Source organism: Nycticebus coucang, chromosome 3 (assembly GCF_027406575.1).
Source record: "Nycticebus coucang isolate mNycCou1 chromosome 3, mNycCou1.pri, whole genome shotgun sequence".
In the NCBI taxonomy this organism is placed as follows: Eukaryota; Metazoa; Chordata; class Mammalia; order Primates; family Lorisidae; genus Nycticebus; species Nycticebus coucang.
In genome coordinates, this window is record NC_069782.1 from 46,011,703 (window position 1) to 46,025,950 (window position 14,248).

Here is a 14,248-nt window from a genome sequence, read left to right on the forward strand (position 1 = left end):
TTTGTGCCAGTTTGGCAGTATTTATAGCATCTGGCGAGTGAGCATCTATTGAGGTTGCCCAGCTTAGATACAGAGAAGTGGAAGATGGTATGTCACAGAGCAAAGAGCATCAGACTTGACAGTGAGATTTGAGTTGTGCCTTTAGCTTGGGGACTGACAACAGCTGTGACCTTGAGCAGGGCACCCCACATTGCTGGGCCTTCAGTTCTTCACTTACAAAATGATGTCTTAGAATCAGAAATATTTAATAAAAAGAAATATTTTTCAGAATACCAATGTATAAAAGAGATAAGAACAGGTGAGTGCTCAGTGGAGGAGGGGTCCCGGAGCTCTCTGCCCAAATAGTCCATGTTGCACTTGCCCTTGGGGATCAGTAATGGCCACCCCCCCCTTAGAAGGTTAGGGCAGCAATCCACATGGCTGTAAGTTCCTTTCCAATGCCTGTGTTTTAACAGTTATTTTTTTCTCTCCTAGGCTTTTCCAAAGTAAGAGAAAAACCGAAGTATATGAAAAATTCAGGCAACACCCTTTTATTTACCTATCACTTAAACTTTACTTTGGCTCAGAAGACACTAAGAAAAGCTGAATGTTGTTAGATTTCAGAAGGGGGCATATTTCTTCAGTATCCACCTGAAGGCCTTTACCACAAGTGATTGACAGCTGACGGCTAATGTTTATTTTCATTACACTGCCTTCTGAGGAGAGCGAGCCCCAGGGGCAGACCATTTGGAGAAGTGGGAAATATTATCTGCGAGACAGAATCTGCAGAACCTGTTCACAGTGAGGAGAAGATGATGGGGCGGGGAGCAAAGATCCTTAGTACAACCTGAGGCTTCCTCATTGTAAGAAATACAGACATGTTGCATTAATGTCCAGCCTCATTAGAATTGCTCCCTATGGCCAGATGCAATGGCTTAAGCCTGTACTCCCAGCACTTTGAGGACTGCTTGAGGTCAGGGGTTCAAGACCAGCATATGCACCATAGCAAGACACTTTCTCTACAAAAAATACAAAAATTACCTGAGTGCAGTGACATGGGCCCATACCTACCTACTCAGGAGACTGAGGCAGGAGGATTGCTTTAGACCAGGAGTTTGAGGTTGCAATAAACAACCCTAGCCCAGGCAACAGAATGGAGACTAGGGCTAGGAGGGATTTGTGTTGTCAGATGGGATTTTTTTTCTGGATTTGTCTGACTCACAACTCAATCAGCATGTAAGGCTGAAATAAAACATAAACACCAGCCATTAAACCAAGGCAGATGCCTTATCTACATTTCTAGAATGTTAAGCTTTGCACAAACTAGGCATTTCTGCTAGACTGCAAAAAGGATTTTTTTTTTCTCCATCTCTGTAGGCTCACCCCTTTGCAATGTAAGTTTGAAGTTCCTCTCATTAAGAGGTAGATTGTATTTCACCATACTTTGAATCTGGGCTTGGCCATGTGATTTGATTTGGACAATGAGTCTAGGAGATATGAAGCAAGCAGAGATTACACATTAGCCTCATTCTCTTTTGCTGTGGTTAAAACCCTGAAATTGCCAGGTAAGGGAGCCCAAGCTGGCCTGCTGACGGATGAGAGCACACAGGAGGAACTCAGAGGAATCCTAGCCCATCAGCTCCCAGCCAGCCAGACATGTGAGTGAGGTCATCATAGACAACCTCCAGTCAAACCCCAGTTGACCACAGACGATATAAGTAAGCCTGGCAAAGAAGGGCAAAGCCAGCCCAGAGAAACCACCCAAACAGCCTGTCGAGTTATGAGTGAAATAAGTGCTTGTTCTAACCAGCTAAATCATGTTGTTATTTGTCATGCAGCATTAGCTAGCTGATATACCAGTCACTAAAATAATTGCTAATCCAGGTGTCTCAGAAAAGACTATGAAAATGCAAAGATAGCACTCTGGGAGGCTGAAGTGGTTGGATTGCTTGAGCTCAGGAGTTCAAGACCAGCCTGAGCAAGAGCTAAACTCCATCTCTAAAAATAGCCAGGTGTTGTAGTGGGCGCCTGTAGTCCCGGTTCATTGGGAGGCTGAGGCAAGAGAATCACTTGAGCTCAAGAGTTTAAGGTTGCTGTGAGCTGTGACAGCAGAGCACTCTACTGAGGGCAACAAAGTGAGACTCTTTCTCCAAAAAAAAAAAAAAAGAAAGAAAGAAAGAAAAAAGAAAATGCAGAGATAATTATGAATATTTAGAATAAGGCAAAAAAGAAACTAAATAGAATAGGAATTGGTAGATATAAGCTGATTTTTCTCCCTGAATTATAAAAAAAATCAAACTTTTTTTTTAGATTAAAAAGAAGCAGCAGAAACACATTTGTAACTCCCAACTTCTGATTTATATTCCACTTTTACCTGGTGTATGAATCTGTTGAGTTCATTCTGGGCCTCATTCAAAATAGCACTGACCGCCCCTCACCCCAGCCCTGTGCCAGTGTGGAGAGGACTAACAAACTCTTGTTCAGAAAGAACCCAGGGCTCCTTGAATGAGAATGAGGTAGGAAGGACCAAAGCAGTGTTCTGACGCTGTTACAAGAGACAGCCTTGATGGTTTCTGCCTTGATCTGTAGCAGGAGAGAAGTCTCTTTAAGAAAAGGGGATATTCTGTGTCTGCAGCCAGGGATAGAAACTAGACAAAGTTGTGGGTGGGTTCAGGAAGTACACAGAGACATCTAAGTGTGTGAATTTCAGACATGGTCCTATTTTTAGTGTTGGCTAGGCAATATCTATAATTTTAGTCTGTTCAAAGAGTATACCTTCTCAGGAAATGGTAAGAACTAAAGCATAGGTATAGCAGTTGCCTCCCAAGTTGCAAACTTCCTAAAGATTTAACTTTTCCAGGAGCCTGTCTAATACTATAATACTTTACGGTTTGTAGCCAGGAAAACTATATGACGCAATAGTCTTCCTAAGACTGAAATATTTAACTCACTTGAAAAAAACTTCCAAAATAACAAACACTTGCAAGATAATTACTTTATGTATCTTGGCAACTTGGAACTATGCTTTTTAGAAAAAAAAAATTTCCCCCCAAATCTAAAGTATTTGTCACAAATATTGAATCTCACTCTCTCTTATGGATGTTCTGAGCCAATGGAAGGTAGGAATTTGTATTTTCAAACAGGTGACTGTAGATGAGCCAGTGTTGGAAATTACTCTGAGTAAAATGCAATCCATGGATGCATCATCTGGCTGATCTTTCTCATCATAAAGAGGCTCATTGCAAACTAACGTTTTTTACAACCCTACATGAGTGCCTACTCATGGTTAAATAGACATTGGTCTATTGCTGAAGCAAAAATACCACTATCTTTCCTGAAAAATAAAAATCATTATCAGTTGGAGAAGGAGTTATTTGGAGCAAATGCTTTTGTGTGTCTACTTGTATCAGACACAATCATTTGAGCTCACACATGCAGGCAATCTAACTTCTCAGGCTGCCCAGTTGGCATTAATTAACGTCAAGCTCGGGGCCTCTCTTTTTGCCTGGTTCCTCCACCTGAGAAGGAGTGACTTCCACTGGTTGAGGAGCTTTGAAGGGAAAAGAGGACATGTACCTCTTTCTGGCTTCATGAGAGAAAGTTTCCTGTGGATATACTTATTCACTGTTCCTCTGTGCCCCCAGGTGTCTGGCCAGGGTGGCCTGTGACACAATACTGTTTTATGATGGAATTTGATATTACAAAACCACTTGACTGCAGCTAATCACATTTTTCTTTATCACTTATCTTTTCTTTCTTTTTTTTTTTTTGAGACAGAGTCTCATTATGTTGCCCTCGGTAGAGTGCTGTGGTGCCACAGCTCACAGCAACCTCAAACTCTTGGGCTTAAGCGATTCTCTTGCCTCAGCCTCCCAAGTACTACAGGCACCTACCACAGTGCCTGGCTATTTTTTTTTTTGTTGTTGTTGTTGTAGTTGTTCAGGGTGGGTTAGATCTCGCCACCTTCCATGTATGTGGCTGGTGCCATAATCACAGTGCTACAGGCGCCGAGCCATTCTTTATCACTTTTCATCTTTTTTTTTGAAACAGAGTCTCTGTCGTCCAGGGTAGAGTGCTATGGCATCATCCTGGCTCACAGCAACCTCAAACTCCTCAGCCTCCCAAGCAGCTGGGACTATAGGTGCCCACCACAAAGCCTAGCTCATTTTTTTTCTCTTTTTCATAGAGATGGAGTCTCACTGTTGCTCAGGCTGATCTCAAATTCCTGAGCTCAAGGGATCCTCCTGCCTTGGCCTCCCAGAGCACTGGGATTATAAGCATGAGTCATTAAGCCAGCCTGAGAAGTGGATTACTTAAATCAAAATTATCCAGGGAAAACGTATTTCTAATTCAAATAGCCATTTTCCTCATGAACCTTGAAACAGAGCATGACTCCTTGCAAAAATTTCAAGATACCAGCTGAACACTAAAATTCTTATGTGGCAACTGCATGAATTTCTCCTGAAGGAGAAGTCCACCTACAACAGATTGCATGAATTTGGCAGTAATGGGTGAGGCTGGGAGGAGAGCGCACCCCACCAGCAGCTTATAGTCTCACTTCAGTGTTCAGTTTCAGAATTTGGGTCGCTCACAGTATCTATCTCCTCAGTCTCCCAAGTGCTGGGACTACAGGCGCCTACCACATGCCTGGCTAGGTTTTAGAGACCAGGTCTTGCTCTTGCACAGGCTGGTTTTGAACTCCTAAGCTCAAGGTACCCTCCTCCCTCGGCTTCCCAGAGTGCTAGGATTACAGACATGAGCCATTGCACCCGGCCCACTTTCAGTTTTAACAGAGTAATCTTGTCCTCTAACAGACTTAGGGAAGGGAAAAGAGTGTTGAGTATGGAGCTCTCTTCAAATACACCAACACGTCCCTGTGAAATCATTATTATTTCTGTTTTAGAGATGGGCAGATTGAGATGCAACAGCTTAGGTCTCTTGCCCAAGACCGCTCCAGCTGTAAGAGGTGTCTCTGGCTCTTTCATACGGATATACTAATGCTAAATAATATACTTGAAAAAAAAGTTACATACAGACTTTAGTTAATAATGTATCAATGTTTATTTGTTATTTTTAACAAATATACTACACCAGGGTTAAATGTTAATAATAAGGGAAACCGGGTGCGGGATGCGTAATACCTACCTTCCTACCTCTACAAGTTTTGTGATTTTTCCAAAACTTAAAGTTTATTTTTTAAAAGGTTACATGTGAAATGAATAGCATCATAGAAAGAATACACGTTTCTAAATTTTTCTGTGTGATAAATAATAATAAATACTATTTTTATAAAAAACAATAGAACTTCCGGTTTGACTCTATCTGTCTTGCCTCACGTCTGGGTCTGGCAGAGCGTAGGAGCTAAGAGAGGCTGGAAGCAGATCTTGGTTAGAGTCACAGTTCTGTGAATTGCTTCAAATTACTTAACCTCACCTGTAAGAAGGGGCTGATACCGGACTACTGGGATGGTTGAACAAATAATGTAATTGTACTATTATAATAATGGCTCCTGGAATAATAAGGATGCCTAGCACAGTGTTTGGCACTGACTCGGCCGCCGTCTGGGTTCAGTGCATCTGCAGTCGAAGCCGAGTAACTCTGACGGTTCAGGCACGTTAGTGAAGTTCAGCCTCCCCAGCAGGTGTTGCAATTCACCCGCCCTCCCGGACTGTCAGAAGTAGGCCCACTGATTGTGATTTTAAAGCTCACCTTTCCTCTCCTGGAGGCTTCCTTCGTAATTCCTCTGTGGGATTCTCATCCGGCACTCTTCCCTCCACAGAGCAGGGATGTCGCCAGTCCTGAGCTAAAGGAAAGATTCCATCAGCTCAGGTTACTGCCTTGCTCATCTCTCTCTATTCTCTTTGAACTTTGATTCCTACAGAATTCCAAAGAAAGAGAAATTCTTTCCACAGTACCAGAATTACCTTGTTGCAGCATATACCAGTTTCAATATTATGACTCATAACCAGGAATTCCTAGCAAATGCGTTGAGAACTACGCCAGCACAGAAGAAAATGGTAGACATCTCAAACACATCAATATTCTGCGTTCTCAAATCTTACCAATATCCTCAGGCTTTCCTCTAATATGCTGAAGAGTCTATAATTTCCTAGAGCCTTTGGCTGTGATACCTGGGCACACGTTATCTTTTCTCAGTGGTTCCTTTCTTACCACATGTTGAATGTATCAGCCTCTTGGAGAATACAGGAAAATGTGAGAACTAAAGGCAAGAAGAGGTTAAAAAAGAAAGAAATCTATGCCGCAGGAGAGAAGATTCTTTTAGCTCCCTCTAAAAATATTTATCCTTCATGTGCAGAGACATGTTAAAGAATCTTCCTACTAGAATAGCATAAGTAAAAATACATACAAAGGTAAGACGCCGCTGGGTTTGAACGTGTCTCCCAAATTTCATGTGCTGGGAACTAAATCTCCAATGCAACAGTATAAAGAGGTGGAAGCTTTAAAAGGTGATTAGACCAGGTGCGGTGGCTCACGCCTGTAATCCTAGCACTCTGGGAGGCTGTGGTGGGTGGATTGCTTGAGCTCAGAAGTTTGAAACCAGCTTGAGCAAGAGTGAGAGCCCCTCTCTACTAAAAACAGAAGATCTAGCCAGGCATTGTGGCTGGCGCCTGTAGTCCCAGGTACTCAGGAGGTTGAGGAAGGAGGATAGCTGGAGCCGAAGAGTTTGAGGTTGCTATGACCTGTGATGATGCCACAGCACACTGCCCAAGGCAACAGTGAGACTGTCTCCAAAAAAAATTTTTTTTAACTAATTAAATAAATAATGATTAGATCACAAAGTCTCCGTCCATCCTCACGAATGGGTCACTGTCATTATCCCAGAAATAGGTTTGTTATCTCAAGAGGAGGTTTGTTATAAAAGCAAGTTTGGCCCTTGGTTGCTTCCTCACCCCCAGTCTCTTGCCACATGCTGCCTTCCACCAGGTTATGACACAGCAAGAAGACCCTCCCAGCCAGCACCTCTCAGGCTGGGACTTCCAAGCCTCTAGAGCCAAATACTCCTCTATTGTTTATAAATTACCAAGCCTGCTAAATTTGGCATTCAAAATAAATAAATACATAAATAAATAGATGACCCAGTCTGTGATATAGAAACAAAATGAACCAAGACAAGCACAAAATGGTCTGAGGCAACACAAACCAGGAAATGATAAGAAGCCCAGAAAAAAAAATACTTATTATACAATGGATATAATTGGCTACATACTGATGGCATATTGATGCATCTTCTCTTTAAAAGAAGATGAATTACAATAAAAGAGATGGCTTTAAAAGTGCCATTATAAAGTGCTTCCTGCAATATAGATCCAGCCTCTTGTGGTACAGAATGTCACCCGTGTCCTCTGACACAAGGGACAGTCAGGTTTTTCTGGAGGCCTGTGTCTTGGCCCCCATGGCACCCGTTTCCATTGTTCTGGTATCAGTACTCTAACTTTTTTTAGAAAGCCACCCCCTTCTCACCCTCCACGCGTGTGTTGTGAACGAGTCACCCCCTTACCTCCAGGGGGAGCATGTGTCCTGGGTGTAGGTCCTACCCCATCAGGGTATCTATCCCACTATTCTAGCCCACGGGTTGGTTCAGTGATGGGTTCATGATTCATTCAGACCCAGGGAGATTCATCTCTGGGACTTTTATGAGAACCAGTGGGAGAAGGTCTCTTTCTCCTAAACATCAAGTTTGGACAATGTAAGCCCGACGGCAATAGTGATCACCGCATAAGGCACCAGGTTAGCCTGATGCCAAATTCCAACAGGAATTGGTGGAGCTGAGAGATGAAGAGAAAGAAAGGGGGATGGGCCCTTGACATTTTTGAGCTTCTGGTCCTAATAAGATGGATAGTCCCTGGCATTTTCAGTTGTTAGAACCAATTAATTTCCTTTTCCTTTAAGCCCATTTAAGTTGTAATTTCTGTCACTTATAACCAGAAAAATACTGATAATAAAGTGTTTGACAATAGTCATCTGTCTTCAGTATAAAACAATATATATAGTTTTTGAGACGGGGTCTCACTCTGTTGCCCAGGCTAGAATGCTGAGGTGTCAGGCCAGCTCACAGCAATCTCTCAAACTCCTGGGCTCGAGCAATCCTCCTGCTTCAGCCTCCTGAATAGCTGGGACTACAGGCATCACCACACCTGGCTAATTTTTCTATTTTTTAGTAGAGACAGGATCTCACTCTTGTTCCGGCTGGTCTCAAACTCCGGAGCTCAAGCAATTCTATCGCCTCAGCCTCCAGAGTGCCAGCATTACAAATGTGAGCCACCACACTTGGCCTAAAACAGTATTTTTAAGAACTAAAAAGTAACTCTCTTTCTCACTGTATGAACATCTTGACAAAAGATTTCTTCCAGAATCAGATCAAAAGAACACTTCTCCTGAACTCACTGAAGGTAATAATAATTCTCACTATTGAGCACTTACCGTGTACCAGACGTGCTCAGGGCTGAGTATCTCATTCCATCCTTACAAGTATCCCCATATTGTGAGTGGGAAAACTGGGGCAAGAGTCAGAATTTGAACCCAGGTTTATGTCAGTTCAGTCCATGGCCTCAAATGACCTCTCCTCTTGGATACAGTAGGTTTATGCTGGCATCTAACATTATAAAAATTCATATTAGAAACATACACAGTTTAGGTGTCCATTAATGGTGTAACCTTTTAAAAATTCAGGTCATTTGTTCTAAAAAATAAGCAGAAATACTGTAAATGATCCATGGCCCTTGAATATTAATAGCAAATGAGCTCCATCTTCAGCTCCCCCACTCTTGTTCCTCGCTCCTGCCATCTCGACCTGCCTGGCTCTCTGGTGGACACAGTCTCCCTGCCTCAGGTGCTCAGCCCCACTCAGACAGGCCTGTTGTTGAACAGGATATTACAGCACGTGGATTTTAGCAACCACAGTTCTTGAATTTCTTCAGCCATCTCTGCTCTGGAAAGTTCTCACTGGTTATCTTGCATTAGGCCCATGCATTCCAGCACTCTGAAATCCTTTTCTCATCTCCCCTTCAACTCCCAAGACTCCCAAGCCTCCTGGCCCTTACATTATCCTGAGAAACCAAAACTTCCCACTATTTGAATGTGGAGTGCAATTTAGACCTGTCTGAGTCTTTCCCTGCTAAAACTCAGGGCTTTACCAAAAGGTCCATGATGCTTTCTTAAACAAAATAATTTTCTATAGTGGTTTTCTACCCTTAGTAATACAGAAAATAAGAAGCAGCTTGAGAAGATTTTCTTTTTTTACTATCATAATTTTTTTAGTTGTTAAGACAGAATTTTGCTCTGTCACCATGGCTAGAGTGCAGTGACATGATAGCTCGCTGCAACCTCAAACTCCTGGGCTCAAGTGATCTTTCCTGCCTCAGTTTTCCAAATAGCCAAGACTATAGGAGTGTTCCACCACTCTGGGATAATTTTTTGTATTTTTGTAGAGATGGGGTCTTGCTCTTGCTCAGGCTGGGCTCTAGTGATCCTTCTGCCTCGGTCTCCCAGATTGCTAGGATTACAGATGTGTACCACCACCCGGTCTTTAATTTCTTTTTCTTTTCTTTGTTTTTTGAGATGGAGTCTCACTTTATCACTTTTGGTAGGGTGCTGTGGCTGTCATGGCTCACAGTAACCTCAAATTCTTGGGCTTAAGTGATTCTCTTGCTTCAGCCTCCTGAGTAGCTAGAACTACAGGAACCCACCACAATGCCTGGCTATGTTTTTTAGAGATGGGTCTTGCTCTTGCTCAGGCTGGTCTTGAACTCCTGAGCTCAAGTGATCCACCCGCCTCAGCCTCCCAGAGTGCTAGGAGTACAGGTGTGAGCCACCAGGCCCGACTCCACCTGCGCTTCAATTTCTAATTGTAGTTGTTTAAAAGTAGGTAATGTTCAGAGAGTTCTATTTTTGGTGCGTATTGCAATCTAGAAAATACCATAAGTAAGAAGTTAATAAATGGTCATTAATGGAGTATTCACCAACTTCTTTTCCCCCTGATGTCTTTGTATAGATTAATATATTCAGAAATTTCTCTTCAGGTTATGTAACTTAGAAAACAGCTACACTGAATTATAACCTTTCTAAAGTTCTAAGAGATTAAAACCCTGAGAACTTGAGAAAATCCCAACAGGATAAGTCCACAGAGACTGAAAGATGAGCTCAACCCTATCTTCTCTGAACAAGTGCAGGCCATGATGGATCTTCATTCCCACCATGGCTGGATAGATAATGTAGGGGCATCCATATGTTGTGAAGTTTCCTTTGAAAACTTTACAAAATATGAAAAGATTTTTATCATCACTGGATTTTCTTTCTTTTCTTTTCTTTTTTTTTTTTGAAACAGAGTCTCACTTTGTCACCTTGGGTAGAGTGCCATGATGGCATCATAGCTCACAGCAACCTCAAACTCTTGGGCTTAAGTGATTCTCTTGCCTCAGCCTCCCAAGCAGCTGGGACTACAGGCTCCTGCCACAATGCCCAGCTATTTTTTGGTTGCAGTTGTCATTATTGTTTAGCAGGCCTAGGCTGGATTCGAACCCACCAGCTCCGGTGTATGTGGCTGGTGCCTTAGCTGCTGAGCTACAAGCACCGAACCATCACTGAATTTTCAAACAGGGGTTCAAATGGTAACAAAGAAAGAGATACATGCAAGGCCTTTACTTGTCTCTGTGGGATTAGACATACCTTGTTATCTTCTATCTGTTGAAAGAGGGCAGTCAGAGGACAAACTGGAATTTGGCTACTTAGCACTTTTTCGATGCCATCATTAATAATTCATAAATGAGAAGACTTTACCAGATTAAATAAATCAATTTTTTTTTTAGTTTTGTTCTGTCACCCTGGCTAGAGTGCAGTGGCATCATCATAGCTCACAGCAACCTCAAACTTCTGTGCTCAAGCAATCCTCCTGCCTCAGCCTCCAAGTAGCTAAGACTACAGATGCACACCACCATAGCTGGCTAATTTTTCTATTTTTTTTTTTTTGTAGAGATGGGGTCAACTCCTGATCTCAAGTGATCCTCCCACCTCGGTTTTCCACAGTGTAATGATTATAGGCATGAGCCAGGGTGTCCAGCCCAAAATTCAATATTTTTGTTTGTAATTTACCTTTAATTTTTTTCAGTGTCCTTAAAATGTAGGCCTACCATAAATTCACTTTGAACAATTATTTTAAATAATAAATGGGATCCCAGTGCTCCGTGATACAAGGATGGATGGTTGCATTCCAGACTCAAGTTTGCACCTTCCTCATGCCTCAACTGAAGGCTTATGACGAGTCTAGAGAAGCCCTGTTAGTAAATTGTATCTGATGGTTGACTTGAAGAAGTGGGCACCTATATCTAACATCTTTTTATCTTTAATTTAAATTAGTTTATCTGATGATAAAATATAGAATAATTTGGTATACAACTTCTCTGTGATGGTGATGAAAATTCAGGGTGAACAAAGTGACTTTCAAGGCAGCTGATACAGGAGCGTGCCTGCCTCAGAATCTGAAGGAATGACAGATGAAGTCTCCCTTCCCTCCCAGGGAGCATCATGAATCAGAAATGGCATTCCTTTCCTGGAGTGGGATGCTTCTGGAAATGTGATTTTACACTTTCTGAAAGCTATGGTTTCCAACTTTATGGTATATTTGGGGAGGTCAGAATCACTTGAGGAAACTTTTTCAAATACATGTGTAAATACACACACACACCCTCACTTCCTGGGATGAATGCCAATGCAAGCTGCCTAGATATTTTTCTGAAAAATAAGGCCCTCTGAACTCCGACAGAGTGGTGGGGCAATCTCTGCAATGTGTTATAAAGGCAGGTACGCCTGGCGGGGGCGGGGTGTGAGTGGGTCCCACCACGTCTGTAACAGGTGCAGGGTAAGGAGGTTTGCTCTGCTTTCCTCACTTTCTCCTTCACTCTTTTGGGAAACCATCACAGGAAGAACTTTATTGGCTCCGAGTCCAGTTCATTTCACTAGTAACAAAAAGCTCTGCTGCATCATTGGTCATGGGAAAGGAGAAGAAAGGAAGAACAGTTTAAAGAGATAGCATTTCACAGAGAGGATGATGAAAATCCCAAGGTCAAGGATTTCCATCATGGTTTTTTAAAGTTACTATTGTTGTTGTTGGCTTTAGAATCCCAAGGAAATAAAACCTGGGCAAGTAGCTTACCCTGTCTATGTCCTTGTTTCCTCTCCTTTATTTATTTTTATTTTATTATTTTTTTTTATTGTTTGGGATTCATTGAGGGCACAAAGAATTAGGTTACACTGATTGCATTTGTTAGATAAAGTCCCTCTTATATTTGTGTCCTGCCCCCAAGAGGTGTGTCCCACAGCCCCTCTCCCTGCTCCCTCATTCCCCTACCCCACCCCTACGGCCTTCATATTAGAATTGAGTACATTGGATTCTTGCTTCTCCATTCTTGTGATGCTTTCCTAAGAAGAATGTGTTCCACCTTCATCCAGGTTCATACAAAAGATGTAAAGTCTCCATCCTTTTTAATGGCTGAATAGTATTCCATGGTATACATATACCACAGCTTGCTAATCCATTCTTCAGATTTTTTTGGTAGAGTTAAGGATCTCACTATGTTGCCCAGGCTTGTTACAAACTCCTGACCTCATGCAATCTTCCAACCTTAGTTTTTCAAAGTGCTAGGATTATAGGCATGAGCCACCATGCCTCACCCCCTTTACTTTAAATGGGAATAGTAATAATATAGGTGGTGGTGTTATACTGATAATGTTGTAGAAAAATAATGCATTAAAAACAAGGTGAAAAGCACCAGATGAAATATTCTGAGTGCTTACTATGAACCAGGCACAGTTCTAAGCAACTGACACATTTGAGCTCATTTAACTCTCAACAACATAAAAGGAGTAAATATATGTAAGGTGCTCAAGGCAGGGCAGGACAGAGGGCAAACACTCTTTGTCAGCTGTGATTCTGAAGTACTACTAGCTAATAATCTACATAGTTAAACCCATTCTCTATTCTGATGGGTAGTTAGGTTGCCTCCTCGTTTCCACTATTAGAAACTGCGCTTCAGTGAACATCAATTCTTTGTGCATGTTCAAGAATTACTGGATTACTGGCTATCATGAGTTTAGCCTGTTTCCTTCTTTTTGCAAAAAAAAAAAAAAAAAAGTATATGTTTCCTTTTAAGAGAGGCTTAAAATGTAAATAAAAGATCACTTTTTTCTTTAAATGTTGATTTGTAAGTAGCATTTGGATTACAGTGTGCTACATACACCAAACAGAGGAAAGGTTGATTAATAGCAATTCACTTTTTAATTTGCCAAATAAGTTAGAGGATAAATTTGACTAAAAATTGACTAGATAGACAGAAGGAATTTGGGGAGGATGTGGTTACCAGTTTCTCAGCCCCTGTTTTCTGTTGGTTTTCATTTAATGTTCATTATATTGTTCTCATTGTTTCTGCAGATTGGTGTTAACTGCTGGCTTTGTGACCACGTACTGTTTTCTAGTTTAAGATAAAGAAAGATACTTTGGGTTTTGGGCCACATCTTGCCAAGCTTTGCCGTGCTCACTTTGGCAACACATACACTAAAATTGCAATGATACAGAGAAAATCAGAATGGCCCTGTGTAAAGATGACATGAAAAATCTCGAAATGTTCCATATTGTTAAGATATAGGAAAGTCCTGAATATTTCAAAATTACACAACTCACCTCTAAAAAAAAGTCAAGTGTATATGAAGAAATGACAAAGGAAAGGACAAAACAATGAATGAGACAATAATGAAACTTCAACATATCAAAATTGTAGGAAGGAAGTAAAACACGCGAAAATGCCAATATGTAGATTCAAATATTTATGCTATAGGTTTTATAAAAGGAACAATAAAAAGTTACAAAGTTTTATCTAAACTTATTAAGGAAAAAGTCATAACTTTGAAAAAACTCAATGTTCATTTTTGGTAAAAATCTCAGAACACTAAAAACAAAAGGGACCTCCCTCAACTACATAAAGGACATGAGGGATAGTATAGAAGAGTAAATATTTAGAGAGCCATGCCATGCTATAATTCTGGATGACTCAAACTAGTTAAGGTACTATATTTACCCAAATACATGCAAATATCTAATGCATTCTCAGTAAAAACCACAGCACAAGTTTTGAGACTTGGCAAGGTGATTCTGAAGTTTTGTATTGACATCCGAATGACTTAGAATGGCAACAATATTTTAAAAATAAATTCTATTACGAAGAAGCAGAACTTAACATATATACTTAATATGCAATTT

The 14,248-nt window shown here is 41.3% G+C and overlaps 1 non-coding gene across 1 annotated transcript; it reads left to right on the forward strand.

Moving 5' to 3' along the window:
• Window positions 1-13,522: 13,522 nt before the first annotated feature.
• Window positions 13,523-13,628, forward strand: LOC128582778 (U6 spliceosomal RNA). Its single transcript, XR_008379222.1, has one exon. It is a non-coding gene; the product is annotated as a U6 spliceosomal RNA (small nuclear RNA).
• Window positions 13,629-14,248: the final 620 nt, after the last annotated feature.